This window comes from Mesoplodon mirus, assembly GCF_964341445.2.
Source record: "Mesoplodon mirus genome assembly, chromosome: 10".
Classification (NCBI taxonomy): domain Eukaryota; kingdom Metazoa; phylum Chordata; class Mammalia; order Artiodactyla; family Ziphiidae; genus Mesoplodon; species Mesoplodon mirus.
Genome location: NC_138986.1, coordinates 108,418,169 through 108,445,732, shown reverse-complemented (window position 1 = coordinate 108,445,732; position 27,564 = coordinate 108,418,169). Strand labels below are relative to the sequence as shown.

The 27,564-nt window shown below is 45.0% G+C and overlaps 1 pseudogene across 1 annotated transcript in view; it reads right to left on the bottom strand.

The window, feature by feature from the left end:
- Positions 1-1,325: 1,325 nt before the first annotated feature.
- The window catches only part of LOC309811227 (protein FAM170A-like), a 107,508-nt pseudogene continuing 81,269 nt past the window's right edge, over positions 1,326-27,564 (bottom strand). Inside the window, exon 4 of the transcript in view lies at positions 1,326-1,454. The product of the transcript in view is annotated as a protein FAM170A-like (transcript). The remainder of the gene's footprint in view (positions 1,455-27,564) is intronic.

Sequence of the window (27,564 nt, the reverse complement as noted above, 5' to 3'; positions counted from 1 at the left end):
TCTGCACTGGGAGGCAGGAGAGGGAGGGAGGGAAGGACTGAAGGAGAGAGATCAGTGTGGCCAGGGACATGGAAACTGTGCTTGAGGACGATATGCCCAGGAAGAGAATCAGAATCTGGAGAAGATTCAGCCTGCACGTGATCATTGCCTCCAGCCAGCACCCTCATCTCAGACGTTGGGAAATTCAGAGAGAGAGTGGGAGTACGTCAGGAGGGCCACGCGCAGAGTCTGTGTGGCAGGGGTTGTGGCCGTTCCCTATTTGTGAGGAGTCCCCAGCAATTTGCAGGCCTCTTCTGGAAAATGCTGGCGGACGTCTCTAGTGCTTATGTGAAAGCTTGTTCACAAACCTTGAAAGATACAGATGTAGCTGACAGATAGATGCATAGATAGAAAAATGTCATTAAATCAAAGCTACAGGAAAGGTTTGGAAAATGCCCTTTATTGCATAGGACGCTTCTATTGTCATATGATGTTAGACTGAGTGCCGGTCCCTTCATCCTCCTTCAGACCACGGCATTCTGTCTGCTACTCTCCCGAGGGTCCTTTCTTCTCCCTGGAAGGGATAAAGCAAATGAGGTAGAACAGGAAGAGACAAGAAGCACTCCAAGCTCTGCTGGTCAGGGTTACCCTCCAGCATTGCCTTAATGCTCAGAGCCACACACACCACAGTGAGCTTGGCTCCAGATCAACTACCACGCAACGAAGGTTCTGGAACATTTCCATATCTCGGGGGACCTCATTTCCACGTGACTCTCTTTCCTATTCCCCTTTGTCACAGAAGGCTAGGTCCAGTGGTCAGGGTGAGATCTCGGCTCAGGCCCAAGGCTCTCAGACCTCAAAGTTCTGGTCCTGCAAGGGCCCCTGTCCTCTCTTGAGACCACTCCTGGCTCTCTCTGCCGAGAAGGAGCTGCTGGCAGTACGTCCTCTAAGAGTTGAGGTCCATCGTGCAGACCCTGAGAAAACTCCTAGGAAAAGGCTCCACCTTCTTGTTTACGTCAACAGAGGTCAATGCCTTTGTTAGTGCTGGGTGTGTCCCATTTGATGCAACTGCAGAGCCATTAGGTCAACCAGCACATGTGTGCGGCCCCTTCCCTTAGACTCCTCTGGGCCCTCGTGACATAGGCTCAGAAGACTGCCAGCCTCAAGCCTTACCTCTTCCAAGGGACGGCCACACCGTCTTCCAGGATCTTCTGTACCATGAATCTCAGTTGCTGTTTGGAACTCAAAGGAGAGAAAAGACCCTGCCTGCGGGGTCTCTTTGGGCTGGGGCCTTCCCCCGTGGGCTGCTCTCCCTCATTCTCCTTTTCTTCTTGCTTCTCTTCATCCTCCTCCTCCTCCTCCTCCTCGTCCTCCTCCTCAGGGGTGTTCTCGGATTCCACATTGCCCATCCACTGGGCCATGTTGAGATGAAAGACACGGCAGCTGAAGCCCTCCAGGACGCCGAACTTCACGTGCTGCTGGAGGATGTCCAAGGTGGGGAGGACCCGGCAGCAGGCCATGCACCTGAAGCCGGTCTCCATGGTCAGCATCCAGTCCGCTGTCTTGGCGCTGGGTCTCTCCTCGACGGCAGGTGGCCCTGATGGGCTGCCTGGCTCTGCTCTTTCCTCATACTCTTTCTCCTCCCCAGTGGGCTCACTGTCAGACAGGAGGCTTTCGGTGGACACATCAGAAGAGGGGTCAGTGGCTACTGCACACACATCCTCAGGAAGGGTCACTTCTTCTATCGTCAGCTAATTTTCAGGCAACTCCAAGGGTTTCTTTGTCTTCCAGGAGACAGCGACACCCTTGTTCATTTGTACCTGCATGTAGTATATTTTCATGCCACTTTCCTCTTTGTCTGGGTGCAGATAGTTCTTACAGGGTGAAGAGGGTGAGGAGGAGACACAGTGTGATGGGGAAGCGGTCTCTCCTTCTTCCTGATCCTGGGCTAGGGGTGGTCTAGGCTGGGCAGTGTCTCGATGAAATCTCCGGATTCCTGAAAAAGGAAATGAAAATCATAATAACATGCATGGGCCATGCCGGAAGCTGAGGGAGCAGGTGTGGTAGACGAGAGAGGGACATTGGCACGACATAGCTATGTCGTGAGCTTGGTGTCTGTTGGCCGTAGGACGGAGTGGTGTATCTGGTGTCATCTGTGGGCTTTTCATGTGCGTGGGGGGGATACTGGAGCGGTGTCTGTATACAGGGGTGTGGAGTATGGTGGTGAGGGCTGTAGTATGTGAGGGATGCGGCTGGATGCGTGTACGACGAGGAGTGTGAGTTTGGGAATATCGGTGGTGCATTCCTTGTGGAATGGGGCTGTGGTGCAGGAGAGTACTGTGGAGCACGTGCTTGGGGTTGATGTGCACTGAGAAGGGCTGTGCCTGGAGGGCGCGTGTATGTGTGAGCTGTGTGCACCTGAGCTGGATGGTCCTGCTCTCAGGCTGGAGGTGTATGATGCAGAACTCTGTCCTTCTCTGGAAGCAAAGGCAAAGACAAAGCCTACATTTTCCTCTGAAGATGCTTAATCTGGTCCCTCTTCCCTCCACCTCAAGCCCAGACCTTTCCGGCCCCTGCTCCTTGACTTCCCCACCATGGTAGTAGCAGTATTCACACACACACACCCAGACTCAGCTGGCATCCACGCCCTCGGAACAGCTCAGCCATCCTGCCCAGGCTCCTCCACAGAGCCCTCATCACCTCTGATGACCCTGGGTTTCCTCTCAGCCTCCCTGGGATCTTTGTGCCTCCTGCCTCACAGCCAAGCACCCCCTCACCTGAGGAGCCCCGCGCCCTTACCAGCGTAGCTGAGCTTGCGCAGAGTAGAAGTACAGAAGAAGTATTTAGAGGCAGAGGAGACCTCCCCTGCCCCTGGGCTGCAGCCTTGGGCCACCACAGTGGATCCAAGCCGAGGGGGATCCTCTTGTGACTTCGAGAGTCCTGAGGGAGGAATGAAAGGCTCAGGGTGGGTTCATCAGTCCTCTGTCCACAAATATTTACTGAGTGTGTGACACGTGTCAGGTGCAGTGAATACACACAGTTGAGAGTGTGGTTCCCAGTGGATCCTCCAGGATTTAATTCCAATCATTACTTATTCTCTCACTGTCTAGTTGGTAATGTAGGCCTCGGTGGTGACTGTGAGTGTGTGGGAAGAGTGAGTGATGTGTATCAGTTAAGTCTGTGGTAAGTGTGGGGTTGGCATGGGGAGCACAGTGCAGACGTGTCTATCTGTGTCTGTGGCCTTTGTGTGCATGGTTTCTGTTCACAAGTCAGGAATTCTGGGACATGTAACTTTTCCTCATTACATGGTGTGGCTTGTATTTATGGTGCGTGTTCATTCATTCATTCACCAAGATTCAGTAAGCAGCTACTCCTGTGTATCCGGCACTCTTCCATTGTTGTAGTCTTTGGTAACGCTGCACATTCTACTAGGGGAAGACACACACTAAACAAAACTACAATAAATATATAATACATCAGCTGGTGGTAAGTATATAAGGGTTGCCAGACTTAGCGAACAAGAATACAAGGCACCCAGTTAAATTTCAGTTTCAGATAAACCCAGAATAATTTTTTAGTGTAAGTATTCCCATGCAGTATTTGGCCTGACTTAGTTTTAGTGTAAGTAGGGCCCATACAATATGTGGGACATACGGATACTGAAAACTTACTTGTTGTTTATCTGGAATTCAAATTGAACTGGATAGCCCATATTTTCTCTGGCAATCCTGACATGGGTTACTGAGACTGTGGTTTACTGTGGTTTGTACAAAGCGGGTCTGGCATTACTCAAGAATGTGTTATAAGTGTGGTGTGTATGACACGTGGCTGGTTCTTATAGAGGTATTTAGAGATGGCTGAAGTTAGCTGTGTTTGTGCAAGAGTTGAGGAGATACATGTATATATAGTGTGTGTGTGTGTGTGTCCTATATATATAGTGTGTGTGTGTATATACATATCTCATCTCCAGCGTTTGGTGTTGGAGGAGAGGATTGTGATACAGGTGGGTTGTATGAGAACGTAGTATAGGAGGGATGCGTGTATATACCTCTCTGTGCTGTGTGTGGTTTAGTAAGGAAGTTATATGTGGGGTGTGTGATATTTTTGCTGTATCAGAGTGTACATGGGTGTATGAGTTACTGTCTCATAAAACACCCCTAACAAGAATTCTGTATACACTCTTACGTACACCGAGTGTCAGCCAGGTCCAGGCAGGGTGACAAGAACTTTACCACGCAGACTTTATATCTGGTAAGCACTCTAACCCCATTCATCTCGCTCTTCTCTGCACTACCACACACACACACACACACACACACACACACACTCACACACCCACACACACACAGGAACATAGAGCAAAATATTCTGAATGGTCAGGGGCAGTCATTGCCTTCCCCAGCCTGTCCCAGCCACTGCCTGGAAATCTGCCTGCTGTCTAGAGCTCCATTCCCAGGGCCCATCCTACAGTCTCCAGGGCCCTGGGCCTGGTAGGAGCTACTGGGCTCTAATCTGGGGCAGAGGCCTCTAGCTGGAGCTCTGGGGTGATCACCCCTCTCCCAGGGCAGACTACTCGCCTACATTTAATGCACGCAGGCACCACGTGGCCCGTGGCTCTCAGAGCTCCCCGCAGGACCCTGAGGACATTTCTCACCCCCGCTCACGCGGTCTCAGTCTCTGGAAAACCCTTCCCTTCCCTTGATGTCCTTTGGGAAATTCTTCCTGTTGAAGGAATAAATCCTCCTTGCTTTCAATATGACACCATCCCTAGACAAACAATCTTCTTTCAAAGTGCATTCCACTTGTCAAGATATTTTTCAGCAGGGCCTTCAACTCATGGGGCTTCTCTTTCCACTTTGGTAAAAGAGGCCAAGCAACTCATGGGTCTCTCTCAGCATCCTTGCATCCTTCACATCCCCCACCTCATGACCCCAGGGAAAGATCCAAGAGAATAAGAGAGAAATCGGGGACTGAGAAAAGCTGCACCTCTAGGTCTGTGCAAGCAGGATGCAGCCTGCTATGAGTCCGACAAAGCTCCAGGCCCGGCTGCCCCAGGAGAGAGTCCTCAGACCAGCGGAGCTGACCTCCCATCTCCCAGGGGGCATCTGGCCATTCTGTGCCATCTCACACCACAGGGACCCTCCAGATAGATACGGCAGCATCAGTGAGACAAGGTCTCTCGCTCCATGCTTCACAAGTGACACGTTCTCAGTCCCCCGCTTCCTAGAGAAGGTTCAGTTTGGCAGAAACCCATGTGCCCCAGACAAGTTGCCCCCCACATACCTCCTCCGTTCTCGGCAGTTTCCTGGGACTCTTCATTTTCCAGATGTTTCCTCTTTTGTCGCCATTCCATCGTACCAACTAGAAGTCTCCCTTAGAAGATGCCTCAAGAGATGTCCAACTCCTCCTCTTCCCTACAGGTTGGCCCTTCTTGGCTCTTGGGCAATCCGTTGAAATGATTCTATACAAATAAAAATGGTCAAGTCTCCTAAATGGCTGAAAAACTTGTACCACTTAGTGAACCAGCAGTACTGCCTAGTGCTCACCAGGGCTGTTATGTTTGCAAGGTTGCCAGGCACACAGTGGAATTCTGTGACCTCAGTGATGACATCAGAGCATTCGGTGGACCTAGGTTGAGCACAGTGTCTGCAGTAGCACAGGCCCCATTTTCAAGAACAATTCCTTTTTCCCAGCCGAAGCTTTCCCGTGAAAGGGAAAGGTTCATACCATATCTATTATAAATTGTATCATACCATGTCTATTATAAAATTCACATTTTGATTGGAGATCTTTTAAAGTCTTTTCTAGAGAGATTTAATATGAATATTTTAAATGGTCTCCAGTTTCCCTGTGGATTATTGACATTTTAAACTCTGCACTTCAATTTTCCCTCAATACGTGTAATTTTGTCACGGCTCTTTCTGTACTTAAAGATGAGGAACTATATAATTGATTTCTTCATTTTTTCCCCATCTCTTTCCAAGGTACTGCATTTGATTGTGTCTTGCGACTGAGTGAAAAATGCTAGTCCTTGAGTCAGGACTTTGGGCCCTTTAGCAAGTAACTCAACCTATCTGGGCTTCAGCTTCTGTATGTGCGATCAAGAGGCTTGGACTAGCTGACTTTTCAAATGCTGTGTTTCTTTGATTCACTCTCACTTACTGATCTGCTCCTTAAGAAGAGGGTCTGTTCTCATAAAGTAACAACAGTCTTTTCCTAACCTTGGGTTGGGCGGAGTTTATCTGTTCGTACTCAGTTTGTTAGTTATATTGCCTTCTACGTATGCTTAGCTCTAAATAATTTATATGGCTCTTGTGACAATTTTTAGATCTTCTTTTTTTCTTATTTTTCTTTTACAGATTCTAATTTGTTATCGCCAGTGTAGAGGAGCCTGATTGACTTTTAAAATTTATTGATCTTGTATGTGTGTGCCTTGTTGAACCGTCTTATTAGTTCCTGCTAGTTTATCTGTGGGTTATTTTGGGTCTCCTAGATAAATGAGCATATTAAATGTAAATAATGTGTTCTTTGGATAAAGTTTATTTTCTTGCATCTCTCTATATAGAAGCAATATGTTGAATTGATTTAAATATTTAAATACTTACATACCTGTTATCACAATCTAACATTCTTTATCTTATTTTCTTGCAATCAATATTATGTTTTCAAGATTTATCCACGTGAATCCATATAGATCTAGGTCTTTGATTTTTGACTGTTTGATATTATTTGATCACATGCATATAGCATCATTTATTTTCCATTCAAGCATTATTGGACAATTGGATTGTTTCCCTCCCTTCTCTAGAACAAACAACATTTCCTAGAATATCCCTGAAGATGTCTGATAGTCGAGAAGGGTCAGGCTGCCCGAAGGATTGCTACTTGCTTTTAGCCACCTTCCAACAGGCCGTCTCCAGCCAGCAATTTGAAGCACAGCTGAAATGAGAACTGCCCCAAATGTGAAGATCTTAGGAGCTTCCTAGAAGGTGGGAGGTTAATGATAGGCATCCTGCTGGGATCCCAGGGGAGTCTGAGCTGGCCTGAAGCTCATCTTCCTCCTCCACCTCTCAAGAGAAATGTGGAGGAAAGAAGACTTCAAAAACTGTGAGCAGGCAGAGGGAGAGATATTGGGGGCCGAAGCTGTAACTGAGGTCTTGGAGTGGGCTGTGAGCACGCAGAGCCTCTAGAGAGCCAGGCTCAGCCTTCTGAGAACTTCTCCCCTAAGGCTGCTCATAATTCACGTGATACCAGCCATATAGAGCCGACTTGGCCCACACTGTCACAGAAAGCCTTATCAGAATCTCTTCTTCTTCATACACTCTTGTGTCTGTTACTTGGTTATTGCCTTTGGTACTCCACTGATGTGAACCACAGTCGCCAGGGGATGGAGGACACTAGTGACCCATCTTGCTCTGTGGCCTCCGTCCACAGCTTGAGGGTAAGGGAAGAGGCCAAATGAAGGTCAAGAAGGAAAGATGGAGTTTGAAGAGAAGACCTGAGTTAAGGGTGTCTTCTCAAGTCTTGATGACTGAAATGTAGCTCCAGTACCTGAAGTCCTGCTTGTTCTCAAGGCTGACCACGGGGCTGGGTGCACTCAGTGAAGGAACCGTATACACTTAGTATTTCCTTGCTTGCTCACACTTGCCCTCCTCTGATACACCCTCTACAAGACTGATCTTCCCCTGAAACAACTTTCTACCTGCCACTGTCATCTCATGAACATTTGCTTCCCCTTCCTAGTGTCCCCCTAGAATGCCATTGCAGCCAATTCATAATTTGATAATCATGCTGCTTAGCATATTCTCAGCAACTTCTGATAAATTTTATTCACTTTATTCCATAGTCTTCACCCATCAATAATCTTCCTTAACTTCCTAGCTGCAGGTTAACCCATTCGGATTCATTTCTTTTTCTTTCTCTTCTTTGGCAATTCCTTTCTATCTTTTAAGGTCTTTTTCTTGTCTCTCTACCATCCTGCCTTCCTGAACTTCTTTTTTTTCCATTTAAGTAACCTTTCAATCTCCTTCCCCAGTTTCCTCATAAACATTGAGAGTTTATTCCTCACACGTTAGACAGTGGTTTATGAATGGCCAGGCATAACGGACTCAGAATGAGTTGGCACCCCCGAGGTACCTGTCTTGCTGGGGAGCCACAGGTGAAGGGCTGTCTGCTGGACACATGTTTGCATGGAGTCAGGCTGAGTGGCCTCAGGGTGTTTGCCCTGCACTTGTGTGTGTTTCTCCCTAGTTGGTTTCCTTGTCCAGCCTCCTGTGACCTCCCTCCATCCAGCCCAGGGAATCCTTCTCATCACAGGGGTAGGATGTTTGTCTCATTTTCCATCACATCCTTTCCCCAAAGGTTGGTTGTGAGTTGTTCCCATTCCAAAGACCTTTCCTCTTTGAAGAGAAAAGAGAACATCTTTTCTCTCCTTTCCTCTCACTTCACTTCTGCTCTATTATCTCCTCCGTCCAGAATGGCCCACTGACTCACATGGGTGAAGATCCGAAGATGGCAAGAACTGCCAGCAATTCTGAGATAATAATACGGATGGATCAGGAAAACTTGAAAACCTTTATCCCGCCACATTAAAAAAAATTGCACTTCCAGTGTATTCAGAGTCTCAGTGTAGAAACACAAATGATAGAGAAATTGAATGACACTCAAGTTTTTCTTTCCTCCTTTCCTGATTTATTCTAATCCTCCATGCTAACATGATGAACTATTTGTTAGGTAAAGTTTCAGACATTTTCTACCCATGCACACTTTTCTTCTTTTCACATAAGAGTGTGAACTAGGTCACTTTCAACATGCTGTGATTCTGTGATTCACTGTCTCCCACCGAGTCATCCACTGATAAAGTCATCTGTTTCACGGAGAACTATTTCCAATAGCTAATAGCCAATGTCTGTGGAGTGCTTACTCTGTGTCGGTTTCTTGTAACTACTTTACAGATCATTTGTACAACGTACCCATGGACCAGGTACAATTATGACCCCCAAGTGACAGATAAGTGCAGATAAGTACAAATACATACAGAGGCCAAGTGACTTGCCCAAGACACTGGAGCAAATCAAAATCCATGCCTCTGTAATCATTTTGCTCTATTGCCTCTGTCTGGGAGGCTTGATGATTTGGCAACTAAAACCTTAAATAGCATGTTCCATTTTTATACCTGTGACACAAGCGTGGGGCTGTGATATGGGGTAACTAACCTGACTACTTTTGAAAACCCTTATGCACCTGGATGAAAGTAAGCCAGGGACTGCAAGCTATAGATTTAAGGTTTCCTACCAACTTTTAAAAATAGCTTCTTGAATGCAATTTACGTAGTGTCAAGTCTAGGATGTAGTCCAAATAGTAACAGAAAAATGGAGATATGTAGAAAAATACTTAAAGTTGACAAGTATTGGGAGTGTAGTATTTTGGGGGCCAGTGTGTAGACCACAGGAAAACTTGCTGTTTCCATCCCAAAGGGAAGAGCCCTACGTTGCAACTGCCAAGGTCCCTGGGGCAGCAAGTGTGCTCACTGCTTAGTAAAGAAGCATCCTCAGTTTGATAGAATCATATGGGAGCCTTACATTTGGTTAGCAGTTCTACATTCTTGATGTAATAATATTTTCAGGGTGTGGGAGGGTATCAAGCTCTGAAAATACCCTTGGAGAGATTTGCTTATTAAGTTTGGCTTTTTCAATCTCCCTACTACTTCTTGACTAAACACCAGGCGGTTTCCTTCACTTTTCAGAACCATGTTGTTTTTTCCCTTGTCTAATGAACTTTGAAATACTTTTGGATGAGCTATTAAGTTTGGGAGAAAATAAACATCTCTTTAAAATAAGGAAGATAATAACAATGACAAGTAGAAAAAGCTCTAAAACAGAGAATATCCTCCATTCTAGCCAATGACTGGGAGTGGAAGGTGCGTGCTCGCTGTCCAGGACGTAGAAATAAAAGCTGAGGAGGCACTGAGGCATCTCCTGGATCTCTATGAGCCTCCATCATTTCTGAAGGGTAGGGTTGACAGATAAAATAGAGGCTGTTTAGTTAAATATGAATGTCAGAAAAACAACAAGTATATTTTTAAGATAAGTATGCCCCAAATAGTTCATAGGATCTACTTATACTAAAAATAATGACTTATTATTCATGTGAAGTTCAAGTTTAACTGGGTATCCTGTACTTTTATTGACTAAATCTGACAGCCCTACTGATGATCCACAATGGAGGCAGTTGAGGAGCGGTACATGCTGGCTCTCGGACAGTCAGAAATGGCTTCAGCAGATCCAGGTACAGTATGAAATTCTTTTTGGATGTAGCTCAGAAGCCATGGCCAGCCCTTGACTGCAAGTACTGCCTCGGGTTTCCCTGAGGTGGGGTAAACCGTCCTCTGAATGGCCTTTTGGTAAGTCTGGAAGACCATATCCAAGGGGAGCCCCAAAGTCAGTTTCATCCTCACAACCATGTTTCCAATTCCTGGAATTGGCTGCATGTGACTCACAATAGCTGAGGAGGTTTGTGGAAATTGGGAGTGTCATAGCTTGAACCCTTTGTAGGTAAAGTTTTGCTGTTGTGAGAGTTTTAACAGGAGCAATGTGAAAGACTCCAGGTCCCCAGGTAGATAGAAATAATCCTGTTCTACCTGTGTGTATGTGACAAGTCTCTAATAGTTCAGAGAGCAAGTATCTGGTCTTAGAAAGACTGATCCAAGCTTGGATGTTTCTGGTGACAAGGCAAGGTCCTGAGTTTCAAGTTCACCTTTTATGGTTGAGGAGACAATAAGGTGGTCAGAAGGGAAATCATGGAGGAGACCTTGGCTTCATCCATTGTGCAGGCTTGTATATGTGGTTCTATGTAGATTGTGTTGCAAAGGTGGAGCTTGTTTACAACTATGAACATTCTCCGATGTGCTTTTTGGACCTTCATTCCCAGAGCGAGAGCAGTGCCGAGGCTCTAGAAATGCCATGGATATTCTGAGCTGTCAGTGGCATTTCCCAGGTACTGTTGCCTTGTGCCGCTCCTTGAAATGTCCAAAGGGATTATCATCTGTCTTGTGGCGGGTCCTAGCATTGTGAAAGGAAGCTGCTGCACCTGGCTCAGAGGATTTCGGATGTGGTGGGAGGAGTAGTAGTACTACGACTATAAATTGTATCACAGCATATCTATTCCATCTTGAGAGTGGGGTTGGGGGGTTATGAAGGGGGGCTTTTATTGTACTTTTATACATTGTACCCTTGAAACTAATTCAATTTTTTAAAATTAATTAATTTATTTTGGGCTGCATTGGGTCTTTGTTGTTGCTAGCGGGCATTCTCTAGTTGCAGTGAGCCGGGGCTCCTCTTGGCTGTGGTGCACGGGCTTCTCATTGCAGTGGCTTGTCTTGTTGCGGAGCATGGGCTCTAGGCACGCAGGCTTCCGTAGTCGTGGCACGTGGGCTCGGTTGATGTGGCACACGGGCTCTAGAGCGCAGGCTCAGTAGTTGTGGCGCGCGGGCTTAGTTACTCCGTGGCACGTGGGATCTTCCCAGACCAGGGCTCGAACCCATGTCCCCTGCATTCGCAGGCATATTCTTAACTACTGCTCCACCAGGGAAGCCCAATAATTCAGTTTTTTATAAAGAGAAGATTCCTAATATTATTCCAAAATTTTAAAAATATATAGTTGGATAACACTATGAAAAATTAACTGATATATTCTTTTATTATTTCTCTTTGCTCCCTGGATCTTTTTCCCCATCTAGTCAGCTAGGCACTCTGAGTTCACTGCATTAGGAAGGTAAAGACTCAGCAGAAATGAGGGAGAAAAAAAGAAAATTCTCAGCTTTGGAATGTTCACAACGGAGGCCACAGTAAAACAGGTGAGAATTCTGTGAACAAAAAATAAATGTCGTCTCAAATGCAAAAAAGTATTCTCTGCACTGGGAGGCAGGAGAGGGAGGGAGGGAAGGACTGAAGGAGAGAGATCAGTGTGGCCAGGGACATGGAGACTGTGCTTGAGGACGATATGCCCAGGAAGAGAATCAGAATCTGGAGAAGATTCAGCCTGCACGTGATCATTGCCTCCAGCCAGCACCCTCATCTCAGACGTTGGGAAATTCAGAGAGAGAGTGGGAGTACGTCAGGAGGGCCACGCGCAGAGTCTGTGTGGCAGGGGTTGTGGCCGTTCCCTATTTGTGAGGAGTCCCCAGCAATTTGCAGGCCTCTTCTGGAAAATGCTGGCGGACGTCTCTAGTGCTTATGTGAAAGCTTGTTCACAAACCTTGAAAGATACAGATGTAGCTGACAGATAGATGCATAGATAGAAAAATGTCATTAAATCAAAGCTCCAGGAAAGGTTTGGAAAATGCCCTTTATTGCATAGGACGCTACTATTGTCATATGATGTTAGACTGAGTGCCGGTCCCTTCATCCTCCTTCAGACCACGGCATTCTGTCTGCTACTCTCCCGAGGGTCCTTTCTTCTCCCTGGAAGGGATAAAGCAAATGAGGTAGAACAGGAAGAGACAAGAAGCACTCCAAGCTCTGCTGGTCAGGGTTACCCTCCAGCATTGCCTTAATGCTCAGAGCCACACACACCACAGTGAGCTTGGCTCCAGATCAACTACCACGCAACGAAGGTTCTGGAACATTTCCATATCTCGGGGGACCTCATTTCCACGTGACTCTCTTTCCTATTCCCCTTTGTCACAGAAGGCTAGGTCCAGTGGTCAGGGTGAGATCTCGGCTCAGGCCCAAGGCTCTCAGACCTCAAAGTTCTGGTCCTGCAAGGGCCCCTGTCCTCTCTTGAGACCACTCCTGGCTCTCTCTGCCGAGAAGGAGCTGCTGGCAGTACGTCCTCTAAGAGTTGAGGTCCATCGTGCAGACCCTGAGAAAACTCCTAGGAAAAGGCTCCACCTTCTTGTTTACGTCAACAGAGGTCAATGCCTTTGTTAGTGCTGGGTGTGTCCCATTTGATGCAACTGCAGAGCCATTAGGTCAACCAGCACATGTGTGCGGCCCCTTCCCTTAGACTCCTCTGGGCCCTCGTGACATAGGCTCAGAAGACTGCCAGCCTCAAGCCTTACCTCTTCCAAGGGACGGCCACACCGTCTTCCAGGATCTTCTGTCCCATGAATCTCAGTTGCTGTTTGGAACTCAAAGGAGAGAAAAGACCCTGCCTGCGGGGTCTCTTTGGGCTGGGGCCTTCCCCCGTGGGCTGCTCTCCCTCATTCTCCTTTTCTTCTTGCTTCTCTTCATCCTCCTCCTCCTCCTCCTCCTCGTCCTCCTCCTCAGGGGTGTTCTCGGATTCCACATTGCCCATCCACTGGGCCATGTTGAGATGAAAGACACGGTAGCTGAAGCCCTGCAGGACGCCGAACTTCACGTGCTGCTGGAGGATGTCCAAGGTGGGGAGGACCCGGCAGCAGGCCATGCACCTGAAGCCGGTCTCCATGGTCAGCATCCAGTCCGCTGTCTTGGCGCTGGGTCTCTCCTCGACGGCAGGTGGCCCTGATGGGCTGCCTGGCTCTGCTCTTTCCTCATACTCTTTCTCCTCCCCAGTGGGCTCACTGTCAGACAGGAGGCTTTCGGTGGACACATCAGAAAAGGGGTCAGTGGCTACTGCACACACATCCTCAGGAAGGGTCACTTCTTCTATCCTCAGCTGATTTTCAGGCAACTCCAAGGGTTTCTTTGTCTTCCAGGATACAGCGACACCCTTGTTCATTTGTACCTGCATGTAGTATATTTTCATGCCCCTTTCCTCTTTGTCTGGGTGCAGATAGTTCTTACAGGGTGAAGAGGGTGAGGAGGAGACACAGTGTGATGGGGAAGCGGTCTCTCCTTCTTCCTGATCCTGGGCTAGGGGTGGTCTAGGCTGGGCAGTGTCTCGATGAAATCTCCGGATTCCTGAAAAAGGAAATGAAAATCATAATAACATGCATGGGCCATGCCGGAAGTTGAGGGAGCAGGTGTGGTAGACGAGAGAGGGACATTGGCACGACATAGCTATGTCGTGAGCTTGGTGTCTGTTGGCCGTAGGACGGAGTGGTGTATCTGGTGTCATCTGTGGGCTTTTCATGTGCGTGGGGGGGATACTGGAGCGGTGTCTGTATACAGGGGTGTGGAGTATGGTGGTGAGGGCTGTAGTATGTGAGGGATGCGGCTGGATGCGTGTACGACGAGGAGTGTGAGTTTGGGAATATCGGTGGTGCATTCCTTGTGGAATGGGGCTGTGGTGCAGGAGAGTACTGTGGAGCACGTGCTTGGGGTTGATGTGCACTGAGAAGGGCTGTGCCTGGAGGGCGCGTGTATGTGTGAGCTGTGTGCACCTGAGCTGGATGGTCCTGCTCTCAGGCTGGAGGTGTATGATGCAGAACTCTGTCCTTCTCTGGAAGCAAAGGCAAAGACAAAGCCTACATTTTCCTCTGAAGATGCTTAATCTGGTCCCTCTTCCCTCCACCTCAAGCCCAGACCTTTCCGGCCCCTGCTCCTTGACTTCCCCACCATGGTAGTAGCAGTATTCACACACACACACCCAGACTCAGCTGGCATCCACGCCCTCGGAACAGCTCAGCCATCCTGCCCAGGCTCCTCCACAGAGCCCTCATCACCTCTGATGACCCTGGGTTTCCTCTCAGCCTCCCTGGGATCTGTGTGCCTCCTGCCTCACAGCCAAGCACCCCCTCACCTGAGGAGCCCCGCGCCCTTACCAGCGTAGCTGAGCTTGCACAGAGTAGAAGTACAGAAGAAGTATTTAGAGGCAGAGGAGACCTCCCCTGCCCCTGGGCTGCAGCCTTGGGCCACCACAGTGGATCCAAGCCGAGGGGGATCCTCTTGTGACTTCGAGAGTCCTGAGGGAGGAATGAAAGGCTCAGGGTGGGTTCATCAGTCCTCTGTCCACAAATATTTACTGAGTGTGTGACACGTGTCAGGTGCAGTGAATACACACAGTTGAGAGTGTGGTTCCCAGTGGATCCTCCAGGATTTAATTCCAATCATTACTTATTCTCTCACTGTCTAGTTGGTAATGTAGGCCTCGGTGGTGACTGTGAGTGTGTGGGAAGAGTGAGTGATGTGTATCAGTTAAGTCTGTGGTAAGTGTGGGGTTGGCATGGGGAGCACAGTGCAGACGTGTCTATCTGTGTCTGTGGCCTTTGTGTGCATGGTTTCTGTTCACAAGTCAGGAATTCTGGGACATGTAACTTTTCCTCATTACATGGTGTGGCTTGTATTTATGGTGCGTGTTCATTCATTCATTCACCAAGATTCAGTAAGCAGCTACTCCTGTGTATCCGGCACTCTTCCATTGTTGTAGTCTTTGGTAACGCTGCACATTCTACTAGGGGAAGACACACACTAAACAAAACTACAATAAATATATAATACATCAGCTGGTGGTAAGTATATAAGGGTTGCCAGACTTAGCGAACAAGAATACAAGGCACCCAGTTAAATTTCAGTTTCAGATAAACCCAGAATAATTTTTTAGTGTAAGTATTCCCATGCAGTATTTGGCCTGACTTAGTTTTAGTGTAAGTAGGGCCCATACAATATGTGGGACATACGGATACTGAAAACTTACTTGTTGTTTATCTGGAATTCAAATTGAACTGGATAGCCCATATTTTCTCTGGCAATCCTGACATGGGTTACTGAGACTGTGGTTTACTGTGGTTTGTACAAAGCGGGTCTGGCATTACTCAAGAATGTGTTATAAGTGTGGTGTGTATGACACGTGACTGGTTCTTATAGAGGTATTTAGAGATGGCTGAAGTTAGCTGTGTTTGTGCAAGAGTTGAGGAGATACATGTATATATAGTGTGTGTGTGTGTGTGTCCTATATATATAGTGTGTGTGTGTATATACATATCTCATCTCCAGCGTTTGGTGTTGGAGGAGAGGATTGTGATACAGGTGGGTTGTATGAGAACGTAGTATAGGAGGGATGCGTGTATATACCTCTATGTGCTGTGTGTGGTTTAGTAAGGAAGTTATATGTGGGGTGTGTGATATTTTTGCTGTATCAGAGTGTACATGGGTGTATGAGTTACTGTCTCATAAAACACCCCTAACAAGAATTCTGTATAGACTCTTACGTACACCGAGTGTCAGCCAGGTCCAGGCAGGGTGACAAGAACTTTACCACGCAGACTTTATATCTGGTAAGCACTCTAACCCCATTCATCTCGCTCTTCTCTGCACTACCACACACACACACACACACACACACTCACACACACACACACACACAGGAACATAGAGCAAAATATTCTGAATGGTCAGGGGCAGTCATTGCCTTCCCCAGCCTGTCCCAGCCACTGCCTGGAAATCTGCCTGCTGTCTAGAGCTCCATTCCCAGGGCCCATCCTACAGTCTCCAGGGCCCTGGGCCTGGTAGGAGCTACTGGGCTCTAATCTGGGGCAGAGGCCTCTAGCTGGAGCTCTGGGGTGATCACCCCTCTCCCAGGGCAGACTACTCGCCTACATTTAATGCACGCAGGCACCACGTGGCCCGTGGCTCTCAGAGCTCCCCGCAGGACCATGAGGACATTTCTCACCCCCGCTCACGCGGTCTCAGTCTCTGGAAAACCCTTCCCTTCCCTTGATCTCCTTTGGGAAATTCTTCCTGTTGAAGGAATAAATCCTCCTTGCTTTCAATATGACACCATCCCTAGACAAACAATCTTCTTTCAAAGTGCATTCCACTTGTCAAGATATTTTTCAGCAGGGCCTTCAACTCATGGGGCTTCTCTTTCCACTTTGGTAAAAGAGGCCAAGCAACTCATGGGTCTCTCTCAGCATCCTTGCATCCTTCACATCCCCCACCTCATGACCCCAGGGAAAGATCCAAGAGAATAAGAGAGAAATCGGGGACTGAGAAAAGCTGCACCTCTAGGTCTGTGCAAGCAGGATGCAGCCTGCTGTGAGTCCGACAAACCTCCAGGCCCGGCTGCCCCAGGAGAGAGTCCTCAGACCAGAGGAGCTGACCTCCCATATCCCAGGGGACATCTGGCCGTCTGTGCCGTCTCACACCACAGGGACCCTCCGGATAGATACGGCAGCATCAGTGAGACAAGGTCTCTCGCTCCCTGCTTCACAGGTGAGACGTTCTCAGTCCCCCGCTTCCTAGAGAATGTTCAGTTTGGCAGTAACCCATGTGCCCCAGCCATGTTGCCCCCCACATACCTCCTCCGTTCTCGGCAGTTTCCTGGGACTCTTCATTTTCCAGATGTTTCCTCTTTTGTCGCCGTTTCATCGTACCAACTAGAAGTCTCCCTTAGAAGATGCCTCAAGAGATGTCCAACTCCTCCTCTTCCCTACAGGTTGGCCCTTCTTGGCTCTTGGGCAATCCGTTGAAATGATTCAATACAAATAAAAATGGTCAAGTCTCCTAAATGGCTGAAAAACTTGTACCACTTAGAGAACCAGCAGTACTGCCTAGTGCTCACCAGGGCTGTTATGTTTGCAAGGTTGCCAGGCGCACAGTGGAATTCTGTGACCTCAGTGATGACATCAGAGCATTCGGTGGACCTAGGTTGAGCACAGTGTCTGCAATAGCACAGGCCCCGTTTTCAAGAACAATTCCTGTTTCCCAGCCGAAGCTTTCCCGTGAAAGGGAAAGGTTCATACCATATCTATTATAAGTTGTATCATACCATATCTATTATAAAATGAACATTTTGATTGGAGATCTTTTAATGTCTTTTATAGAGAGATTTAATATGAATATTTTAAATGGTCTCCACTTTCCCTGTGGATTATTGACATTTTAAACACTGCACTTCAATTTTCCCTCAATACGTGTAATTTTGTCACAGCTGTTTCTGTACTTAAAGATGAGTAAGTATATAATTGATTTCTTCATTTTTTCCCATCTCTTTCCAAGGTACTGAATTTGATTGTGTCTTATGAATGAGTGAAAAATGCTAGTCCTTCAGTCAGGACATTGCGCCCTTTACCAAGTAACTCAACCTGTCTGGGCTTCAGCTTCTGTCTGTGCGATCGAGAGGCTTGGCCTAGTTGACTTTTCAAATGCTGTGTTTCTTTGATTCACTCTCACGTACTGATCTGCTACTTAGGAAGAGGGCGTGTTCTCATAAAGTAAGAACAGTCGTTTTCTAATCCTTGGGTTGGGCGGAGTTTAAGTGGTCGTACTCAGTTTGTCAGTTTTATTTACTTTTATGTATGCTTAGTTCTAAGTAATTTATATGGCTCTTGTGACAATTTTTAGATCTTATTTTTTTCTTACTTTCTTTTACAGTTTCTAATTTGCTATCGCCAGTATAGAGGAGCGTGAGTGACTTTTAAAATTTATTGATCTTGTATGTGTGTGCCTTGTTGAACCGTCTTATTAGTTCCTGCTAGTTTATCTGTGGGTTCTTTTGGGTTTCCTAGATAAATGAACATATTAAATGTAAATAATGTGTTCATTGGATAAAGTTTATTTTCTTGCATCTATATATATAGAAGCAATATGTTGAATTGATTTAAATATTTAAATACTTACATACCTGTTATCATAATCTAAGATTCTTTATCTTATTTTCTTTCAATCAATATTATGTTTTCAAGATTTATTCACATCAGTCCATATAGATCTAGGTCTTTTATTTTTGACTGTTTGGTATTATTTCATCACATTCGTATAGCATCATTTATTTTCCATTCAAGCATTATTGAACAATTGGATTGTTTCCCTCCCTTCTCTAAAACAAGCAATGTTTCCTAGAATATCCCTGAAGATGTCTGACAGTCGAGAAGGGCCAGGCTGCCCAAAGGTTCCTACTTGCTTTTAGCCACCTTTCAACAGGCCATCTCCAGCCAGCAATTTGAAGCACTGATGAAATGAAAACTCCCCCAAGTGTGGAGATCTTAGGAGCTTCCTAGAAGGTGGGAGGTTCATGATAGGCATCCTTCTGGGATCCCAGGGGAGTCTGAGCTGGCCTGAAGCTCATCTTCCTCCTTCACCTCTCAAGAGAAATGTGGAGGAAAGAAGACTTCAAAAACTGTGAGCAGGCAGAGGGAGAGAGATTGGGGGCCGAAGCTTCAACTGAGGTCTTGGAGTGGGCTGTGAGGACGCAGAGCCTGTAGAGAGCCAGGCTCTGCCTTCTGAGCACTTCTCCCCTAAGGCTGCTCATCATTCAGGTGATAGCAGGCATATACAGCCAACTCGGCCCACAGAAAGCCTTATCAGAATCTCTTCTTCTTCATACACTCTTGTGTCTGTTACTTGGTTATTGCCTTTGGTACTCCACTGATGTGAACCAGAGTCGCCATGGGATGGAAGACACTAGTGACCCATCTTGCTCTGTGGCCTCAGTCCACAGCTTGAGGGTAATGGAAGAGGCCAAATGAAGGTCAAGAAGGAAAGATGGAGTTTGAAGAGAAGACCTGAGTTAAGGGTGTCTTCTCAAGTCTTGATGACTGAAATGTAGCTCCAGTACCTGAAGTCCTGCTTGTTCTCAAGGCTGACCACGGGGCTGGGTGCACTCAGTGAAGGAATCGTATACAATTAGTATTTCCTTGCTTGCTCACACTTGCCCTCCTCTGATACACCCTCTGCAAGACTGATCTTCCCCTGAAACAACTTTCCACCTGCCACTGTCATCTCATGAACATTTGTTTTCCCTTCCTAGTGCCCCCCTAGAATGCCATTGCAGCCAATTCATAATTTGATAATCATGCTGCTTACCATAGTCTCAGCAACTTCTGATAAATTTTATTCACTTTATTCCATAGTCTTCACCCATCAATAATCTTCCTTAACTTCCTAGCTGCAGGTTAACCCATTCGGAATCATTTCTTTTTCTTTCTCTTCTTTGGCAAATCCTTTCTATCTTTTAAGGTCTTTTTCTTGTCTCTCTACCATCCTGCCTTCCTGAACTTCTTTTTTTTCCGTTTAAGTAACCTTTCAATCTCCTTCCCCAACTTCCTCATAAACATTTAGAGTTTATTCCTCACAAGTTAGACAGCGGTTTATGAATGGGCAGGCATAATGGACTCAGAATGAGTTGGCACCACCGTGGTACCTGTCTTGCTGGGGAGCCACAGGTGAAGGGCCCGCGTCAAAATAGCAGCTTTCAAACTTTTTTCCCCCCAGTGATTGATTCCTTTTACAAATATAATTTTCTCTAGAACTCCAAAGTATAAACTATATTATGAAAATACTGATTTGACAGGCAGGTAGCTGAAAATGGTAATGGACTGCTGTGTGCTCTCAGGACACTCTGCAGTTATTATTTACCCAGAAACCCATGGGAGGTATAGTAAGAAATCCCATTTCAAAATTGCATCACCAACAATGCCTAACTACTGCCTGTATTTTTTTTTTTTCATTTTTATATTTTGCGGTACTCGGGCCTCTCACTGCTGTGGCCTCTCCCTTTGCGGAGCACAGGCTCCGGACGCGCAGGCTCAGCGGCCATGGCTCACGGGCCTAGCCGCTCTGCGGCATGTGGGATCTTCCCAGACCGGGGCACAAATGCGCATCCCCTGCATCGGCAGGCGGACTCTCAACCACTGCGCCACCAGGGAAGTCCTTGTATTTCTTATCATAAGCATCAAAGTCAGGGAAGAAGCACACAAAACTTCCAATAAGTACTAAAAGATTTATAACTAAGTAATATTAAAACATTATCTGTTAGAAATTAGTTATTGAGTAATTGACTATTATGTGATAAGACTGGGTTCCAGGTAGATGAGTCTGAATTTTACATGGTATAGAAATTGGAGGGGCATGTTATTGTAGAAGTGGGTTACTGATAGGGGAAAACGGAATTCTCTTATTATATAAATCTTAGAGAAGGGACAGTTTACCGTGATAAACTTAGATGATATGTACTTAGCCAATTGTACCAATAGGCCAGTCTGTGCGATGTTCAAGGAACATGGATGTTCCATTCTCTGAGGTCCTATCCAGTTGCATGAAACCCAGAATGGTGTCTCATCTAACCCTTTATGATCCTGAAAACTGTTTGTCACCCTGAAAATCCAGCATGATTCCCCAACATGATTGCAAAATCTGCCATTAATCAAGCAGCCCTTGTAACCTGGCTCTAGCAGTTTCTCACTATACCACTAGCACCATCTTGCCTCATTGCCCAAAGGTTGCATGATAAGACTAGGTACTGCACATGCCCCATATGGACTGGTTTAGCATGTAGGCTTTGACAAAGGCTTTCACAGACATGAGGACTTGATTACACATCTTTAGAAATGAGAGCAAACCAGGTACTGCTGTTTTAAAAAAATGACCAGGGCCAATCTACACACTTACTAATCAATAACATATTTAAAGTAAGGTCATTTATATACACACATTTGGTAGGAGTCTTACACTGAGATTTGCAGACAAGAATGAGTTAACCAGACATGCCTTGCAAGGGGGTTCACCAAAATGTGTTAAAACCTAATATATATCACTTGTGAGTCAGTGACTCCTAGAATATTCCCACAGTGTTAAAATATACATTAAAAATAAAAAATTTGGACTAAATTATTTGTATGTAACACCTGAAACAACTATGCAGAATTTTAGGGCTTCTAGAAACATAGCTTAAAAATAAATCCTAAAATGAGGTCCCTGGCTTGGAGAATTTGGATTATTGCCATTTTACCAATGGAGAAAAAGCAAACAAATCAAAAAATGACTTAGGCATGATTACATAGTAACTCAATGGCAGGCCTGAAGAGTGGAACTCAGGGTTTCTGTGCTGAAATCCAGGAATCCAATGAGCTAAACTTCCAGGAAGTAGAGTATAGCACTGAAGTTCCAGACGACAGCTATATCATTGAGTTTGGTGTAAAATAAAATTCATTTCATTCAAGTGAGAACTGTTAGTTGCTCAAAAATAATATTGGGATATAACTTCCTATTACTTTGACTTTGCTCCTAATCCATGTCTGATGGCTTGGTAATGATAAAAAATCAAAGTGTAAAGTTATGTGCAGGAATACTCATTAGACTTGGAGGACAGAACCAGTAATGGGAAGGAATTGTAGGCTACTGTCTTAGGCTGTGAAGTCATTCATAATAAGCTTCTTATTAGCTTTTGGGCCACCATGTTGTACTGAATATCAAGCGTTAATCAACTCAGCTTGTAGACTGTAAAGTGTCTATAGGAAACAGTGTCATTTGATTTTCCCTAAAGTGATGCTGAAGCACATTGGCAATAGATTAACATTTTAAAGGACCATCATTTAAAGAAATGCTTTTCCTCAAAGAGTGAAATTCAGAACAACCTATTCTAGCCTTAAAGTTCGGATGGCTCTTTGTTTGCATCCAACTTCATTCTGATGGAAAATTTTGGACAGTCCCCTTCCCTCATTGTGGAGAGTCAGGGGGAGCTCAGATAAGGTGTTCGCCTTGAAAATGCATGATGAAGTTTGTGTAGTGAAGGAAGATGTAGGGGTGAGTATTCACTAAAGGCATTTAGTTTTCTCATTCAGAAGATAAGTTCAGATTTTCCCAAAAGGTAGGAAAAGATCTAGAAATGGAAGACAAAGCTGAGAGTAGAAGTAGGACAATGTGAGATCAGGTGGGCATGGAGCATGGAAGGATCTCTTTTTCTCTTTGTTGATTTTCAACTGGTTTATTGGCTTTATTGGTGTATTAGTTTTGGAGAGAAGGTGTGAATGTAGGCTTTGTGTATGTACAATCTTCTCATTCCCTTTTACTGAGAATCTCTGGTACAGGGTGGGATTAGGATCAGTGATAGTGGGTATGAGTCAGCAGAGGAACAGATCTCAAGAAATAGTTCAATTGAAGCATTTTAATAACGAACTAATAATTTCATAAGAAGATAGGGCATGTTTCAGCCCACAAAGGGAATATTTTATTGAAAAATACACTCTCTCCATAGTATGTGCTTGTACCCACTGGGGTAATTCTGGGAGTTAGATAATGCTTTGAAGTTAGTTGGGTGGTTTGAAGGTTTCTACCACTCTGTTCCTGAAAAGGTGTTTTTCATCTTTCTTTTGGATAATAATGCTTACAGGCTTTGTAGAGTAGATACAATGATGCAGAATAAACTCAATAGATAGAACAAATAGGTAGCTAAAATACCTCTCAATGGAAGGGGACCAAATGCATTGTGAATAACCAAGTGTTCATTTTATTCCAAGGAGGGGGTTGGGTAAATGACCCTGGTTCTGTGCCAGATGTTGTTTCAAAACTGGAGCTAGTGGCGATGGAGTCTTGCTGTGTCACTTCAGAAAGGACGTGTTGACTACCATTGTCAGTCTATCTGGTGACAGTCTTTGTCGTCATTCGCCACAGCCGAGAAGGCAGGCGTCTCACACAAAGTTGTTTAGTTGACAGATGTTTCTTGCGTGGAAGCTCCGAGTTAGCTACCTTTGTAGAGTTTCCTATCCAGCTCAAGCTGGGACTATAGGAACCATTCAGCAAATGAACACTGACTCTACCAGCTGTTCCATCTACAGCACACGGAGGCTTTTCAGCTTGTCTGAAGCCTGGTACAATTTGTCTGCACAGGTGCTGCAGGTGGAAAGGTATTTTAGACTCTCATTAATGCTGGCATTTCACTAGAGGCATTCAAGCCTCCCAGAGCTGGAAAGGGTTGCACTCTTAAATGTTAGGATTCAAAGGACATTCAGATCTTAAGGAGAGAAGCAGGGACATGTAGGCAATGGCCCTCTTTGTTTATAATGTCTCCTTGGTTTCTGAACTCATTCAGTGTTTTGTCCTCCCCTGCCGCTCTGGATGCTGCCGTGCCAGATTCATTAACTGATTAACCCCCCTTTTCATTTTCATGTGAAATGATTCTAACGTTTAAGTAATGAACCCTGGTCTCACTGGTGTGCTGCTGACCTTGGGCTTGTTTTGAATTTGCTAGCTGGCTGCAGTTTACTCTTCAAGCCTTGCCTAAAGTTATCATTCTGTGATGAGATATGAAGAAAATCGGTTAGAAATGGTCCAAAAGACTGAACCAATACAGGAATGGATGATTTTTTTTCACCCAAACAGAGACGGAAGAGAGGGAAGTAGGATAACTGCATCTTGGTGGGACATGGCATGTCTGAAGTGAGTGGGAAAGGGAGACGAATATGGAAATTCTTTAGCCCTTGCAGTAGAGACTGGGGGTAGAGGGATAGCTTTAAGTTCCCTTTAGTTTATTTAAGAAATGATTTTATCCTCACATCTGAATGGTCTGAGTACAAATCCAAGTTAATTACAGTGGAACCCGTTGGACTCCTGATGTTATGGTGGGAGTCCTATACCTGCTTTATGAGTTGGCTGCATAAGATGGGTCTTCGATTCTATTCTGTGTTTCTGTTAGAAAGGATGTTAGGATAGTGACGTATCTTAGGGGTATCAGTGCATTGTGCTGTGATACTCCTTCTTTTCTTTCCTTCTCTCCCCACCTTCTTCCTTCTCCTCAGCACATATAGAAGCCAGAAATGTCCTAACCTCTTTTTACCTTCAATTTTTAAAACATTGGCCCTGTCCCTGGCTCTGTGCCAGGTAATGTTGATTCATTACCCCATTTAATATCCTCAGCAAGCAGCAGAAGTAAGCATTATCAGCACCATGTTACAGACAGAAAATTGAGGCTCAGAGAGGTAACGACACTAATGCCAGGTCATGTAACTAATAAGTGATAAGGCTGAGATTCAGATCCATATCTCACTACAAAAGCCACCTTTCCCCCACATGACTGATGTGCATTGACTTTCAATCCGTGTTTTCTTTAAAAAACTTTGGAGAGAGACCAAGTCCTTGACTTGGGTTAGAAAGGAGTTTCATAGACCTGAATCTCAAAATGCTTAAATTACTGAAATAACAAACAGTATGAAGTCCAGACCTTCTCCACATTTGGAATCGTTGTTCTTCCCATAGTCTTGTGTCTGTTTCATCAAATATGAGTTGATTATGTTTCAATAAGAAAGGCCACTGAAACATAAAGCTGGGTGATTTAAAGTCATCTTTCGAGGCTTGACAGTCAGTGAATGTTTTATTCTCCTCTGTTGCTATGTCACAAGGACAAACGTAGATCTGATTATAAAATGCAATTGTGTTCCTCTCCGTATTCTACACAGAAAGTGTTATTAAGCCGTGGTGACCTTTACTCACAAGAAACGTGGTTGGCGAGTCACAGAAAGTGTGAGCAATTGCTCCCCCATGAAGCCCTGCTCCTGTGAATGGAGAGACGTCTTTTGGTAAAATGTAGCCATCTGGGAGGATTTAGGAAGGTTGAATACTGAGAAGTAAAGTGATGTGGGTCTTACGGATGGTTGTTGTGAAGTAGATCATTTGTCTAAATCCCAAACCCTGAAATGGCTATCTCTATGAAATGGAACATAGCTTTTATGATATGAATATTCAGTGACCTGACATCAATAAAAAGAGGAATGAAAAGAAGAAAAGCACATAGGTCAATTACATTTTTCCCACCTGGAGAGGTCTTTGCCGCTGAAGCTTGGCATGTCTCTGGACGCAGAGCATCCTTCTGGTGTGTGCTTCAGGCATTGTGCGCAGGTGTCTGGTTCCCATTGTGCTGCCAGTGGGCTGGGGGGCCACTTGCTGATGGAGCTCATTGGCAGCTCTTTGTGTATCTTCCTGCTCCCACGAAGCATCATGTCTTTGTCTTCTTCCCTCACTGCCTACCTCAGGCACAGCAGGGGGATTGGATCCTCTAGCACCACCATGAACTTGAGAGCTTTGCCTCTGCTCTTAAATCTTGCCAAAAGCTTAATTGACACGTTTTCTTGAAAATTCTTTTTTACGTTATAACTAAATCTTTTGGAGCTTTTTCCAGGTTCCTTTGTTGGAGCTTTCTCTTACTTGCTGTGAATTTGCTCTTAGTTCTCAATTCGTGGAAGTATCAAATTTGGTCTGTCTTTTATTCATGGTTAATTTTACGTTATTCATTATCCGTTGATATTGTAACTCCTTTAAGCATATTTAATGGTGGTACACGTCATGCCAAACACGTCTGAGTTTCTCAGATCCATCTGAAGCAGAGAGGATGAAAAAAAAAATCAGCATCTTCACTTTTCCAGAGGAAGGGGGGCCAGACCTTCTAATATTGTAAAATGTGTGAAATCATTGCTGTCTCCAACCGCAAGATTGTTTCAGCATCCATGAGGCAATTTTATGTGTTTTTGGAATGAGATCCTTTAGTTTCTCTCTGTATTACATTTAGTGTCTGATAAACAGTCCCTACTGTCTACACTTTTGTCCTGTTAGTAGTCTAAAGACTTCATTCTCACAAACTGTACCAGTTGACTTTTATCTCCCCTGTTATAATAAGTAGTTTGATGTCTGTTATAAGTAGCCTTGCCAGTAATGTTCGAGAATCATCAGGTTCACTAAAATCCCTTTGGGCTGAAATGTTTTCAGTATTCCTGCTCACCTCATTGTGTTCAACCAGCCCTTCTAAGCTTTCTTTAATGTTTCCATTGATTTCCTTCCTAAGTCACAGTCCCTATGACCAGTCCTGCCATTGCAGGTGCACTCAGAGTTCACCCTGGTGGATCACAGGTTCTCATGTCTATCAAATGAAGTGGGATGATATTGTAAAGAAGAAATACGTTAAGTCCGTATGGCTGGCATCTCATGAAACTCACTTGGCATGTGGGCTAACATGCTTTCATGATTTTATAGTCTTTGTTTTTAAAAAATGTTTGAAAACATTGTGGTAAAATATACATAACATGTAATTTACCATTTTAACCATTTTATAAAGAGGTATACACTTCAGTGGCATTCACACTGTTGTGCAACCATCACTACTATCCACTTCGAGGACTTTTTTCATCTCGTAAGATGGGAACCCGGTACTCATTAAACAATAACTCCTCTTTCCTCCCTTCCCCCAGCCCCTGGCAACTAGCATTCTACTTTCTGTCTCTATGAATTTGACTATTCTAGGTATCGTGTATAGGTGAGGTAATATACAGTATTTGTCCTTTTGGGACTGGCTTATTTCACTTCACATACTATCTTCAAGGTTCATCCATGTTGTAGCATGTGTCAGAATTTCTTTCCTTTTTAAGGTTGCATAATACTTCACGCTAGGTGTATACCACATTTTCTTTATCCATGCATGCGTTGGTGCACAATTGGGTTGTTTCCTCCTTTTGGCTATTGTGAATACTACTGCTATGAATGTGGGTGGGCAAATATCTTTTCACATCCTTGCTTTCAATTCTTTTGGGTATATATCCAAAAGTGGAATTGTTGGATCAGATAGTAATCCTATTTTTAATTTTTTGAGGAACTGCCATACTACTTTCCACAGTGTTGCACTGTTTTATATTCCCACCAGCAGCGCACAAGAGTTCCGATTTCTCCGCATCTTCACCAATAGTTATTTTCCGTTTTTTTGATAATAACCATTCTGACGAATGGGAAGTGGTGTCTCACTGTGGTTTTGATTTGTATTTCCCTAATATTAGAGATGTAAAGCCATCTCTTCATGCACTTATTAGATATTTGTATATTTTCTTGGAAGAAATTCCTATTCAAGTCCTTTGCCCATTTTTAAATTGAGTTGTTTGTTTGTTTTGTTGTTGAGTTGTAGGAGTTCTGTTTATATTCTTGATATTAACCCTTTGTCAGACATATAATTTGCAAATATTTTGTTTCA